General features: G+C 40.8%; 1 long non-coding RNA gene across 1 annotated transcript; it reads right to left on the bottom strand.

Annotated features, from left to right (window-relative positions):
• Nucleotides 1-11,299: 11,299 nt before the first annotated feature.
• LOC119293969 lies at nt 11,300-11,772 on the bottom strand. The gene is made up of 2 exons (XR_005143271.1): nt 11,657-11,772; nt 11,300-11,448 (listed from the first exon to the last, which is right to left on the bottom strand). It is a non-coding gene; the product is annotated as an uncharacterized LOC119293969 (long non-coding RNA).
• Between the last annotated feature and the right edge of the window lie 1,780 nt (nt 11,773-13,552).

Genomic DNA, 13,552 nt, shown 5'->3' with positions numbered 1-13,552 from the left:
GGTTGTACAAAGTCAGTTACAGAGAAAGGAATCTTCATATCCGGGCACCAAGCTTGCCTTCCACGCCAAGGAGAGTGTCATCCGGACACAGATGAGAGTCTTCGGTCTTGTATCTTCACAGCCCATCAGTTCGACCCATGCTACATAGTCCGTCCGTCTGAGGACCCCTTAATCTAGGACTCCCTGAGTCCCCGCCGCCGCCGCTGCGAGACTTCCATTATCAACATCTGCCGGTTTGCCCATGCAGCTTACCCACCGATCTCCATACCAAGGCCGCCCTGAGTTTCTTAGATGATGCTTGCCAAAGGCCCCTTTCCCCCTAGATCCCCATCCCCATCCCCCACTCGAGAGTGTCGCAACCTAAGCCGGCTACGCTTCCCGTGGAGCTCGAGGAGCGACTGGCCCAAAAGAGGTGTATCGCGGTCTCTTCGCCCGATGTCGCCGAGGAAGCTGACGACCATTACTGGCGGCAGGAACTCAAGCAGCGGGCTAGAGTATGCTGGCATGTCTCTTCCGCTGGCTACGACATCGAGGTTATCGACAGCGACAGCCTAAGGCGGGCTATGTCACAGGTTAAGTGGCCCACCCCCAACCCCTCGGGTTCAACTGCCGTCGATCTCATGCATGGTCCCACCGCTGATCTCGTCTGGCTCGCTGTCAACAACTTGCCATCCTACATCACCATCGAGCCCCTTTTGTCATTTCTGAAGGACACGTTCTGCGATGCTGGCTAGGGATCCAGAGCTTCCAAGTCAGACCTCATCGACGGCGACCACGAGGAGGGCACTCTCTCCGTCTCTTCCAAGGGGAAAGAGCCCATTTGCTCTTCCAAGGGGAAAGGGCCCGTCTGCTCTTCCAAGGGGATAGAGCCCATTTGCGACATCAGGGAGGGCACCCTATAGTCGTGCTCTTCCAAGGGGAAGGAGCCCATCTGCGACAACATGGAGCGCATCCAGGGTCCATACACTTCCCACGGGAATGAGCCCATCTGTGACAAGTGAGGAAACCCATGATTTGTTTTGCCGTGCCTATCAACAGGGGGAAACCCATGATTTGTTTTGTCGAGTCCCTTTTGTAGTGTAGTGAGAATATGTCCAATTTTAACTACTATATCGGGTTGTTTGCATTATGCCTTGTTTATTTCAGCTGTTCACAATGTGATGATTTGTATCTGCAATTATTTACTCCGCATTACATTTCATCAATCCAGTTTTAAACATACCGATAGGAATGCATATATTTGCTTGTTGTTAAGCCTGTTAGAGCTAGCATATGCCCCTTTTAGTTTTTTTTTGATTGTTCTGTTGTTTGTAGTTAGCATATGTCTAGTTTCAAATGCTATCTTTGGTTGTTCATAGTATGCCTTGTTTATTCCAGTTATTCACAATGTGATGTTCTATATGTGCAAGTATGAGTTGTGCAGTTCAATTTCATCAGTACCAGTTTCAACAATACCACTATGGCCCTGTTTGTTTTGGAATCTAGGACCAGATTCATCTTTGCCAGTGAAGCCGAATCTGGAATCTGAAACAAACAACTATTTGGAATCAGCTTTGCTAGTGAAGCTGAATCTGGATTTGGGTCATTTTTAGTGCAATTTCCTAAAGCACCTCTTAGTGTACTTCGGTGGTGAAGCTGATTCGCAGAAACAGCTTCGCCACTGAAGCGAACCCATAGGTGATTAAAATCCAAGCGAAGCTGAAACAAACAGGGCATGAATGACTACATTTGGTTGCTGCATCTTGTAGTTAAACACGCCTTTCCATTTTTATTTAACAATAACCAGTGTACTTAGACCGGCAAAATACCAGTTTGAATGACTGTGTTTGCTTGTTGTTAAATGTTAGTCTTGTTGCAGTTAACACATCATTTCACTTGCTTTGCTTTACTAGCGTGCTTAAACCTGCACACTGAAGCTATCTTTTGGAGATTATTTTGTCTGCATCGATAATTTTGGTTGATGTTTAGCCTGTTGTGCTTAACATGCTTCTCGATGTCCCTACACAGGACAATTTTGGGAACGACTGCTGTTTTCCGTCAAGGTTAGTTTCATCCCATGGCTTATATATGCTCACTGTTTAGGATATTAGTAGCTGGTACCATATAGGCTGGGGGCTGATAAGGGACTAATCGGTGAATCAGACTTTTAACTAAATATATCTACAACCCATTTATCGTTAGGTTAACTAGGGCCATATGTAATATATCTGAGGCTACATAGCAACATGCACTGTACTTAATGTCTACATATGCAATCCTAGGCTACATAGCAACAAGGAAGAGTGTTACCTTAATGTCCTGATGATGTCTAGATACTCGTAGAGGAGCAGCAGTAGCAACAACAACAACACAACCCTGTTTGGATACTCAACTTAGCTTAGAGATTAGAGTTAGTTTCTAGCTCATGACTAACCCTGAACTAACTCCATCCATAGAGGTGTTTGGAGGACAGGGTTAGATACTTAGATTGACAATACATGCACTAGGAGAACTAGCTCCAATTATCACCTCTTGGGTTGGATAGTTTTTTGGGTGGGTTATAGATGCAACTAGCTCAAACTAGCCCTCATGTTTAGATATACTTTAGGTCTATTTGAGCCCAAACTAGCTCAAACTAACTCTAACCCATGGATACAGCAGCAGTTAATCAGCCGATAATTTGTAAGAATGCAATAAACTCCTTCCGGACCATAATATAAGATGTTAATTCATCTAATATGTGAGTATATTGGATGTTATAAGATATTATAAAAGAGTGTTGTACTACATCATTGTGCAATTGGTGTTTATCTTCTAATATTAACTTGGTGCTTTTAGGTACATATGTCATTGGTAAAGATCCACGCTTCGACCCTTTCTGCGTATGGGGAAATGACATATCGATGAACCAGCATCAAGTGAGGAAGCTGATAAAGATTGTTAGTAAAATGGGTCAAAAGATGGCAATTAAAATATTTGTTTACACTTTATCCAATACAACAGCGAACTGCAGGATGGTAAGTAAGACCTCTGCAGCTTTCTTTTTATTGCCCGTAATGAGTTGTGTTAGATGACAATGTCTGAATCTTTTTTCCTTTGACGTGGTTCCCAAAGCAGTTTACTAAAGATTACCTCCCAAACTACATGATTGGTAGGCATGCAAAGGTTAAAGTATTTCTACCAGAACACGATGATTATCTAGATGTTTCCATGAACACCGTGAAGGATGGGCGGTCGGCCATCACAAGGGGTTGGACCAGAGTCGTGTGTGCCTTCCGCATGGAGGAGGGCACAATATGCGCATTCTGCTTCACCTTGTTCAGCAACCAGAATGTACTTCGCCTCTTTCTTTACCATCTTTAATAGTACAAGTATACAACTGTGGTGCATCATTCTCTATTTGGTTCTTATGTAATTCTTGATGTGTACCTATGAATCAATTAATGCATTGGTCGTCTATACCTGATGGATATGAATAAAGCTATAGCATACATTCAATTTCAATTTGATATATCAGCAATTAAATTATGGTGAAATTACGCTCTCCAGGTTATTACGACACACATAGTTGGTAAAATACAAACATTTGTGATATACACCATAATCCGAGACGGTTCACAGAGAGGAAGCGTGTGCAAGCATGCATACAGTTGCCGTTTGCAAAGCATGTGCGATGTCAGACAATATCACAAATGGTGCTGGCAAACTAACCGTTTGTGATAGTTGCCTTATCGTACACGATTCGCAACCATGAACTGTTTCTGATGAAGTTTGCATCGTAAACGTTGCACCACAAAATAGCATGTGCGATAGTTGCCTTATTGTACACGATTCGCAATAATGAACTATTTTTGATGAAGTATGCATCGTAAACGTTGCACCATAGAATAGCGTGTGCGATAATTTTCATGTACAACGATGTTACGACGGTCCGAAGTTTCTAATCCTATACAACACTCATACGACCATTAGCTAATCTTCTTAATTAGTTATCGCATACGGTTTATGAAAACCGAATGTGTGTGATTGTAAGCTTATCATACATGTTCTATAATAGTGAACCATCTTTGATGGGCCGCGCATTGTAAACGTAGCACCACAGAATATCGACTGCGATGGCAATGCGACCACAAATGAAAAGGAGTATTGTCAGGTCCCTATCCCTGATAGTTTCTGGGTCATGTGGGAAGGACCCCCTATCGCGTCACTCACTAGGCGACGGTTCCAAATGCCGTCGCAGAAAGGGGTCAAAAACCGTTTGTATAGCACCGACGCGTACCAGTGCTAGTAAAACTCTAGCAGTGCCCAAAAAAACTATGCTACTACTGAAAAAGAATTTTTAGCAGTTGTGTTTGCTTGTGATAAATTCAGGTCTTACATTGTTGATTCTAAACTAATTGTTCACACTGATCATGCTGCTATAAAATACCTTATGGAAAAGAAAGATGCTAAACCTAGACTCATTAGGTGGGTTCTCTTGCTACAAGAATTTGATTTACATATCATTGATAGGAAAGGAGCTGAGAACACCGTAACAGATAACTTGTCTAGGTTAGAAGATATTCTTGATGACCCACTACCTATTGATGACAGTTTTCCCGATGAACAACTAGCTGCAATAAATGTTTCTCACAATACTCATTGGTATGCTGACTATGCTAATTATATTGTTGCTAAATTTATACCACCTAGTTTCACATACCAACAAAAGAAAAAAAAATCTTGTATGATTTCAGACATTACATTTGGGATGACCCACATCTTTATAAAGAAGGAGTAGATGGTATTATTAGACGTTGTGTACCTGAGCATGAACATGAAGAAATCCTACGGAAATGTCACTCCGAAGCTTATTGAGGACATCATGTGGGAGATAGAACTGCACACAAGGTATTGCAATCTGGTTTTTATTGGCCTACTCTCTTCAAGGATGGCCGTAAGTTTGTTTTATCTTGTGATGAATGTCAAAGGATAGGTAATATTGGTAAGCGTCAGGAAATGCCAATGAATTATTCACTTGTTATTGAACCATTTGATGTTTGGGGTTTTGTTTACATGGGACCTTTTCCTTCCTCTAATGGGTATACACATATTTTGATTGTTGTTGATTATGTTACTAAGTGGATAGAAGCTATTCCAACTAGTAGTGCTGATCATAACACTTACATTAAAATGCTCAAAGAAGTTATTTTCCCAAGGTTTGGAGTTCCTAGATATTTAATGACTGATGGTGGTTCACATTTTATTCATGGCGATTTCCGTAAAATGCTTGCTAAATATGATGTTAACCATAGAATTGCTTCACCTTATCATCCTTAATCTAGTGGTTAAGTTGAACTTAGCAATAGAGAAATAAAATTAATATTACAAAAAACTGTCAATAGGTCTCGAAAGAACTGGTCTAAGAAATCAGATGATGCACTTTGGGCCTACAGAACAACTTATAAAAATCCTATGGGTATGTCTCCTTATAAAATGGTTTATGGAAAAGCTTGTCATTTGCCTCTTGAATTAGAACATAAAGCATATTGGGAAATTAAAGAACTCAATTATGATTTCAAAATTGCCGGTGAAAAGAGGTTATTTGATATTAGCTCACTAGATGAATGGAGAACCCAAGCTTATGAAAATGCCAAATTATTCAAAGAAAAAGTTAAAAGATGGCATGGCAAAAGAATCCAAAAGCAGGAATTCAAAGTTGGAGAATATGTTCTTTTGTACAACTCTCATTTTAGATTCTTTGCAGGCAAACTTCTTTCCAAATGGGAAGGACCTTATATTATCGAAGCGGTTTATCATTCTGTATCCATTAAGATCAATAATGCCGAAGGTACTAACCCGAAGGTGGTGAATGGACAAAGAATCAAACATTATATCTCAGGTACGCCTATTAATGTTGAAAGCAATATTATCCAAACCATGACACCAGAATAACACATTAAAGAAACCTCCCAGAACACTCCGGAATCCTAAAAAAGAGGAGGTACGTGATACGGTAAGTAAACAGACTCCAAAAAATGCGCAAAAATATTTTCCGTCAATTTAGGGAAATAAGAAATAACCAGGAAGGCAAACAAGGAGGGAACGATACACCAAGGCGCGCCTGCCCTCCCTAGCACGCCCAGGTGGGTTGTGCCCACCTCAGGAACCTTCCTGACTCCATTTTCCTCCCGTTTGCTTGTTTCCCAAGATAAAAAATATTTATATACCCCCCAAACGTATTGACCACCGCATCGCGAAGAAATCTTCTGCTCTTGTTTCTTGCTGTTTTCTGACAGATCTAGATCGCCATGGCTGCACTGAGCTCCTCCAAGGACAAGTTCTTCGAAAGGGTAATCAACCCCTACTTGTCGAAGGTGATGAAGCACCCACAAACATTGAGATGGATGATGGGGTGATGCACATCTGACATGTTCAAGGGCTGAAGAGGACGGGAACCTTGGAGGCCAGGCTCAAAGCCATGGAGCAGGATGTATTCAAGTGCAAAGGGATGGTGGAGCATGGACTTAGTGCAAATCACCTCATGATTATGGATTTTACCCGTGATCACAAGGTAGATGGCCGGTCCATGAAGGACATCGTCTTCACCCTCAACGAGCAAATCAACTTTCTGCAAAGCCAAATCTATGATCTCCAAAATCAAGTCCTTGAATATGAGGCAAGATTTAAAGGTATGAGTTTAGCTATCAGTTGCAGGACTCGTGAGACTCGTGCTTCCACTTATGATGGTGAGACGCTGCGATGGAAGCTAGAGGATAAGCTCGCTACTACCTCATCATGACCACCATCACCATCTTCCCCACCTAAGGCGACTTGAGTACATGGGTATTGGCACTCCCCTTGGCTTTTGCCAAACTTGGGGGAGATGCCCCGATATCATATCACCATCACTTTTATTGCCTTTACTAATTTTAGTTTGATCTTTAGTTTTATCATGAATTAGTTGAATAAATTTTTAGCATGATCTATCTTGGAGTATTAGATTTCATGATCTATCCATCTATGTAATTGAGTGAGAGTTATATAATAAAGTTTAGTTTGAGTTTTTGCTTCTTTACTTTTATGTTGCAATCAAATAAAAATAAATAATTGTAAAAGATCGTATGCTAAGCTTAAAAGTAGTGACATCACATAAGGAAAAGTATAAGTGGTAAAATTTATTGGAGATTGACAAACAAAACATTGGTCGATAATGTAACTCATGAAAGAATTAATAAGGGAAGATAAGATTCACATGCAAATACACTATCTTGGACATCTTTTATAATTGTGAGCACCCATTAAATATTATATGTCAAAGTTGTTGGTGTTGGACAAGGAAGACAATGTAATGATTTATGTTTGTTCATATTCACATAGAAGTTATATTGTCATAGATCCTTCAACATGTGGTGCTTGCTCAAAATCTTTGCTAGCCAAAATTCCGCACTAACTAGAGATACTACTTGTGCATCAAAAAACCTAAACCCAAATATTGTTTTGAGAGTCCACCATACCTACCTATGGATTGATTAAGATCCTTCAAGTAAGTTTTCATCGATGCAATAAGGCAATAAAAATTGCTTCTAAATGTGTTTGATCATTTAGTGCAAGAGAAAATTGAGTGTTGTACGAACTTGTGATGGCAAAGTAATAAAAGCGACATACTGCATAATAAAGGTTGCTATCATAAGGGGCAATATAACATGACGTTCTTTTGCATTAAGGGGTTTAGCATACAAACCAAAAAGCGCATGACAACCTCTGCTTCCCTCTACGAAGGGCCTATCTTTTACTTTCATGTATTTAATTTTATGCAAGAGTCAATGTATTCTTCCCTATTACTTTTTCTTTTTTCTTTTTCCAAGCATCATGTGGTGAGGAAAGCTATAGGGACATATATCCAGTTGGATATGAGTGAGCATGAGCTATTATTGTTGACATCGCCCTTGAGGTGAATATGTTGGGAGGCGAACCTATAAGCCCCTATCTTTCTATGTGTCCGGTTGAAACTTTTTGCTCATGGGTATGCGGTGAGTGTTAGTAATCATGGAAGATTAAATGATGGTTGAGTATGTGGACTTGCCAAAAGGCTCCGGTACGATACCCTTCCTGAAAAGATGATGAATTGTAGTTGCAAAGTTGACTGAGAACATAGTTTGTTGGTTTTCATTAGAGTTTATCCTTCTACTTTGATGTTGTGATGAATTGTTACTTGCTCATGAGAAGTTATATGATAAAGTTTGTTGCTGTTATAATAATAAGCATGATGCTCCAATGTCCGTATTTTGTTTTTATCAACACCTCTCTCTCTAAGCATGTGGACATGTTTTTCGATATCGGTTTTTCGCTTGAGGGCAAGTGAGGTCTAAGCTTGGGGGAGTTGATACGTCCATTTTGCATCAAATTTTCTTACTATTATTTATAATGGTTTTATGTATAATAATGCTTTATGGAGTAATTCTAATGCCTTTTGTCTCATAATATGCAAGGTTTACACAAAGAGGAAGAATCCCGGCAGCTAGAATTCTAGACCTGAAAAAGCTACATCAAAGATACTTATTTTGCACATCTCCAAATGTGCTGAAAATTTATGGAGAATTATTTTGGAATATATGAAAAATATTGGAGCAAATAACTACCGGAGGGGGCCGCCTAGTGACCACAAGACAGCAGGGCGCGCCAACCCCCCCTGGGGCGCCCTGGTGGGTTGTGGCCAGCCCGTCCCACCTCCGGTGCCCATCTTCTAGTATATAAGTCATTTTGGCCTAGAAAAAAAATAAGGAGAGGACTTTCGGGACGGAGCGCTGCTGTCTCGAGGCAGAACTTGGACAGGAGCACTTTTGCCCTCCGGTGGAGCAATTCCCGTTGGGGGAACTTCCCTCCCAGAGGGGGAAAGTAAAGCCATCGTCATCACCAACAACCCTCTCATCTTTGGGAGGGCAATCTCCATCAACATCTTCAACATCACCAACTCCTCTCAAACCCTAGTTCGTCTCTTGTGTTCAATCTCTATACCGAAACCTCAGATTGGTACTTGTGGGTGACTAGTAGTGTTGATTACATTTTATAGTTGACTACAATATGGTTTATTTGGTGGAAGATTATATGTTAAGATCCATTGTGCTATTTAATGCCCTTCTGGTCTTGAGCATGAATGTCATTTGTGAGTAGTTACTTTTGTTCTTGAGGTCACGGGAGAAGTCATGTTGTTAGTAATCATGTGAACTTGATATGTGTTCGATATTTTGGTGATATGTATGTTGTGATTCCCTTAGTGGTGTCATGTGAACGTCGACTACATGGCACCTCACCATCTTTGGGCCTAAGGGAATGCATTGTGGAGTAGTTATTAGATGATGGGTTGCTAGAGTGACAGAAGCTTAAACCCTAGTTTATGCGCTACTTTGTAAGGGACCGATTTGGATCCAAATGTTTAATGCTATGGTTTGATTTTATCTTAATACATTTCGCATAGTTGAGGATGCTTGCGAGGGGGTTAATCATAATTGGGAGGTTTGTTCAACTAAGAACAACACCCAAGCACCGGTCCACCCACATATCAAATTGTCAAAGTAGCGAGCGCAATAAAACCAACATGATGGAAGTGACTAGATAAAATTCCTGTGTGCCCTCAAGAACACTTTGCTTATTATAAAAGACCGTTTTGCCCTGTCCTTTGCCACAAAAGGATTGGGCTACCTTGCTGCACTTTATTTACTATTACCGTTACTTGTCCGTTACAAAGTATCTTGCTATCAAACAACCTGTTACCGACTATTTCAGTGCTTGCAGAAAACACCTTGCTGAAAACTACTTGTCATTTCCTTCTGCTCCTCCTTGGGTTCGACGCTCTTACTTATCAAAAGGACTATGATTGACCCCCTATACTTGTGGGTCATCATGGTCATGAACATGCATTATGAATAATCAACATTGGATACTAGCATGAGTAGGATATAAACAACGTGAACATAAATATCGTGGAGGCTATGTTGGCTTTGATTCAACTACATGCATGAACATGTGTCAAGTCAAGCACCTTGAAACATTTAAAGGATACCATATCATCATACTGCATCACAATCATTTTAATGCATGTTGACACCTAAGATAAATCATTATCCACTCCTAGCTACTTAAGCATGGCATGAGCAACTATAATCTCTAATTGTCACTAGATCTTTGATGGCGCGCGTTTCCGCGCACGGCAATTGTTACTATGGAATTATAGAATTTTACATAAATAAAGTGCTACAAGATATATTTTAAAATTTATATGGTACAAATAATGGAAATATATTGCAGTGCTGGGCCATACTAAGTAATGCATAAAGCTGGAAGAACAGCATTAGTATTGGTGAAGTAGTAATACCATATTTATTGAGGATATCTAACATATCATGCATCAATTTTTGGTTCTTTGCATATCAAAATTAAGTTGTAATACCCTAGTATGACATGCCATATAAACGGATAGCAATATGTGCAGACTTGGTGAAATGAGTCATACAACTTCTAGTTCATAAGCCAGACATCAACAACTCTAGCATAACGTACAACATACTGAGCCTAGGTAACCAAGATAATAAGCCGTGCATAAGCATGTAAGCTCGTAATTAGTTGGTGTTGGCTACTATCGAGGAACAACCGCAAGAATGATCTTTTTCATGGAGCATATGCTAACTGTTTTCAGCTAGTTAAAACCTTGTCCACATCCAAGCATTTCCAGTTCAATCAAAGTTAAGATAAATGACAAGGAACCAAGATGTACCCGCAAAAAAAAGCCTATTGGTGATTACTTCAAGGAAAATAAGGCACCATAAGAAATGAACGAGTAGACAATAAGCAAAAAATAATATCATCCAAAACCATATAGATAGTAAATCGGGACAACCGTACCAAGTCAATTTACAGAGTAAAAAACTAAGAATTTCAAAATTATAGTTGTGCATAATCTTGATGCACAGTAATTTGTTAGGCTAGAAAACTGTACTGTAACATCCCTGTGAGCTTCAAGAAAAAAACCCTCATAAAAGTAGATCCTGCAGGACTGAATTGACTGTTGTCAAAGTGAGTTCCTTGATTCTTATTCTGCAGCAGATATTCTTCTAGAGTGAAGACCTCCACAAACTAAACACCCAATACTTTGAAGGCAAAGAAGAAACACAATACAGTTTCACAAAACCTAGATAACTGTTTTTGAATAAACAGAAATAAGATATATTAAAATTGAAAATAACTTTATTTTAAATTAGATCCTACCTTGATCGCAGTTAAGAACATCAGATTGATACAACAACGACTTATAGACTGGGCATAACTCGTCCTCTGACTTGTGGATGAATTCTCACCGATTAATTGTTATTAACAGAATTGTCCTGAACGTCCCATTTTTCCATCTCCAAGCTTTGTTGCCCGTGACCACTTTCTTTAGAAGAAAAGGCGGCATAGTTCATCTATAGGACTGTACCACAGACGCACATATCACTGGAAGAACATATTATTGTCAGGTACATTATCCTCTATTGCTGCACCATCCGATCATGTAAATTTACACTCAACATTTTTACACGGAAATGAGTATAGCTCGTTTCGCCTTATACACCAGATCAACGTGTATTAAATAAAAAAAACATGAAGAATTAGGGGGGAAGGAGTGTCAGCTTGCACCTGAACATGTAGTGGAATTAGATACCTGATACAACAGATCAATCCAAGCGATGGCAGCAACAACACTGCATGTTCCTTGTGGTGGCACTCCCGAGGGAAAGGCCACGACGCTTGAACGGAGAGTGCAGCCATGGCACCGCGTGCCGAGAAAATATCTGTGTGTTGCCCCCGGTCTGCGTTCTTGTGAGGGTGTGGACGGAGGGCAGAGAGGAACCTCGAGCTCTTCGCCGCCACTGCTATCATTCGTGTGGCGCGGACGGCGGAGTGGCAAGATGGAAGGTGGATGGAGGAGGTATGGTGGAGGTGGAGATAGTGGCAGCGGCTGCTCCGCACCTAGTTTTGCATGTACGTATAGATCATGAAGCCTCGCAACCTGCCGGGATAAGAAGGGGAACGGGTAGAGCTTGAGGCGTGGATGAAGGTGTAGGGAGCAAAGAGTAACGTACCTCCATTAGTCGCCGTGAAGGGGCCACCTCAGCTGGCATTACTGACATCCAGGAACTGACACTTTACTGCCTGCTTCAATGCTAGCGGATTGCTTGAATCGCCTGACGCGTCACTCAACAGCCGCAGCACCCGTTCACATCTCCCTGCCGCATCAGCTACAGAGGCGCGCTGGCGAGCGAGAACGTACACCTGGTTGAAATTTTTTCTCGCTGAGCGTAGGCCTGGGTGAGCGTGGGTCCCTTGTCACCAGCACGTAGCTAGCCTAGTGGGTCCCTTGTCTCCCTTCCAAGTCAGAAGTTTCTTTTTGAGGGGTGATTCTTTTTGCACGAGCCAGAGGGGACACCTATAGGCCTTTTTCTGGCTTCACGGGGAGGGTGATAGAAGCCCAGTAGGCCCAAGTTTACCGCAGGTGCTCAAAAATGCCACCGGAGCAGCGGCCCAGCGTGGAAATTGCTCGTTCGCAGCGAATGGAGCGGGTGGACGAGTGCTTAAGAGCAATCGAACGGCAGAAAATGCTTAAATTTGAATATCCAATGGCCCCGAACGCTAATAGAGTGAGAGGGCTGGAAAGATGCGCAGTTTTAATGTATCTAAATTGCAAATATGTTTAATCAGAATATGCTAAATCATGGATACTGAGTTAAACATATTTACAAAAATGAAACAAGTTGAGTTCATACCCGCTTTTCTCTGCCACAATCACTTCATCAAATATCATCATTATTGCATTTCACTTGCACGACCGAATGATATGAAAATAATAATAGTGCAAGAGTGCCTAGGACTAAGCTGGATTCTGCAACATTTTATTCAGAGGGGAAGACAAAATAATATGGGCTCTTTGTTAGATCAACAGTAAAGCATTTGAAAGCCACTCAACATTTTCATTGTGGTCTTCCCCTGGGTATGACTCAATAAAAAGAAAAGACTTTTAGAAAAACATACTAATTTTTTTTTGGAATTTCTAGTTTTTCTTGAAAGGAAGAAAATAAAGAAAAACAAAAATAAGAAAAACTATTTACACGGGAAAGCTCCCAACAAACAAAAGAAGAAATGAGAAATCTTTTTGGGTTTTTGTTTTAGTACTACAACTAAATTAAACTAGAAAAAAAAGAAGCAAGAAATATTTTTGGATTTTCTCAAAGTTTTTCAAACACACAAGAAGAAATCAAGAAAATAAATCTAGAATGGATAATACAATGAAAAAGTATGGACACCGACAACTGAAATGAAATGTATGAACATGAATGTAAAGTTGGTGGAAATACGGACTCCCCCAAGCTTAGGATTTTGGCCTAGCTTAGTAATCACCATCCGTAGTAGCCATCCGGTCCCATGTGGAAGTGTTGTGGTGGAGGCACCTGAGCGTCCCACTCCATGGGCTCCTACTCTGCCGCTGCCGGGGCATTCTGGTATGAAATAATGTCCGCCGGCATGACCCTGTATCCATTCCTGGCAATAGAATCAAACAAAG

The sequence above is a fragment of the Triticum dicoccoides genome, chromosome 4B (assembly GCF_002162155.2).
Source record: "Triticum dicoccoides isolate Atlit2015 ecotype Zavitan chromosome 4B, WEW_v2.0, whole genome shotgun sequence".
Classification (NCBI taxonomy): Eukaryota; Viridiplantae; Streptophyta; class Magnoliopsida; order Poales; family Poaceae; genus Triticum; species Triticum dicoccoides.
This window is presented reverse-complemented; position numbering and strand designations above follow the sequence as displayed.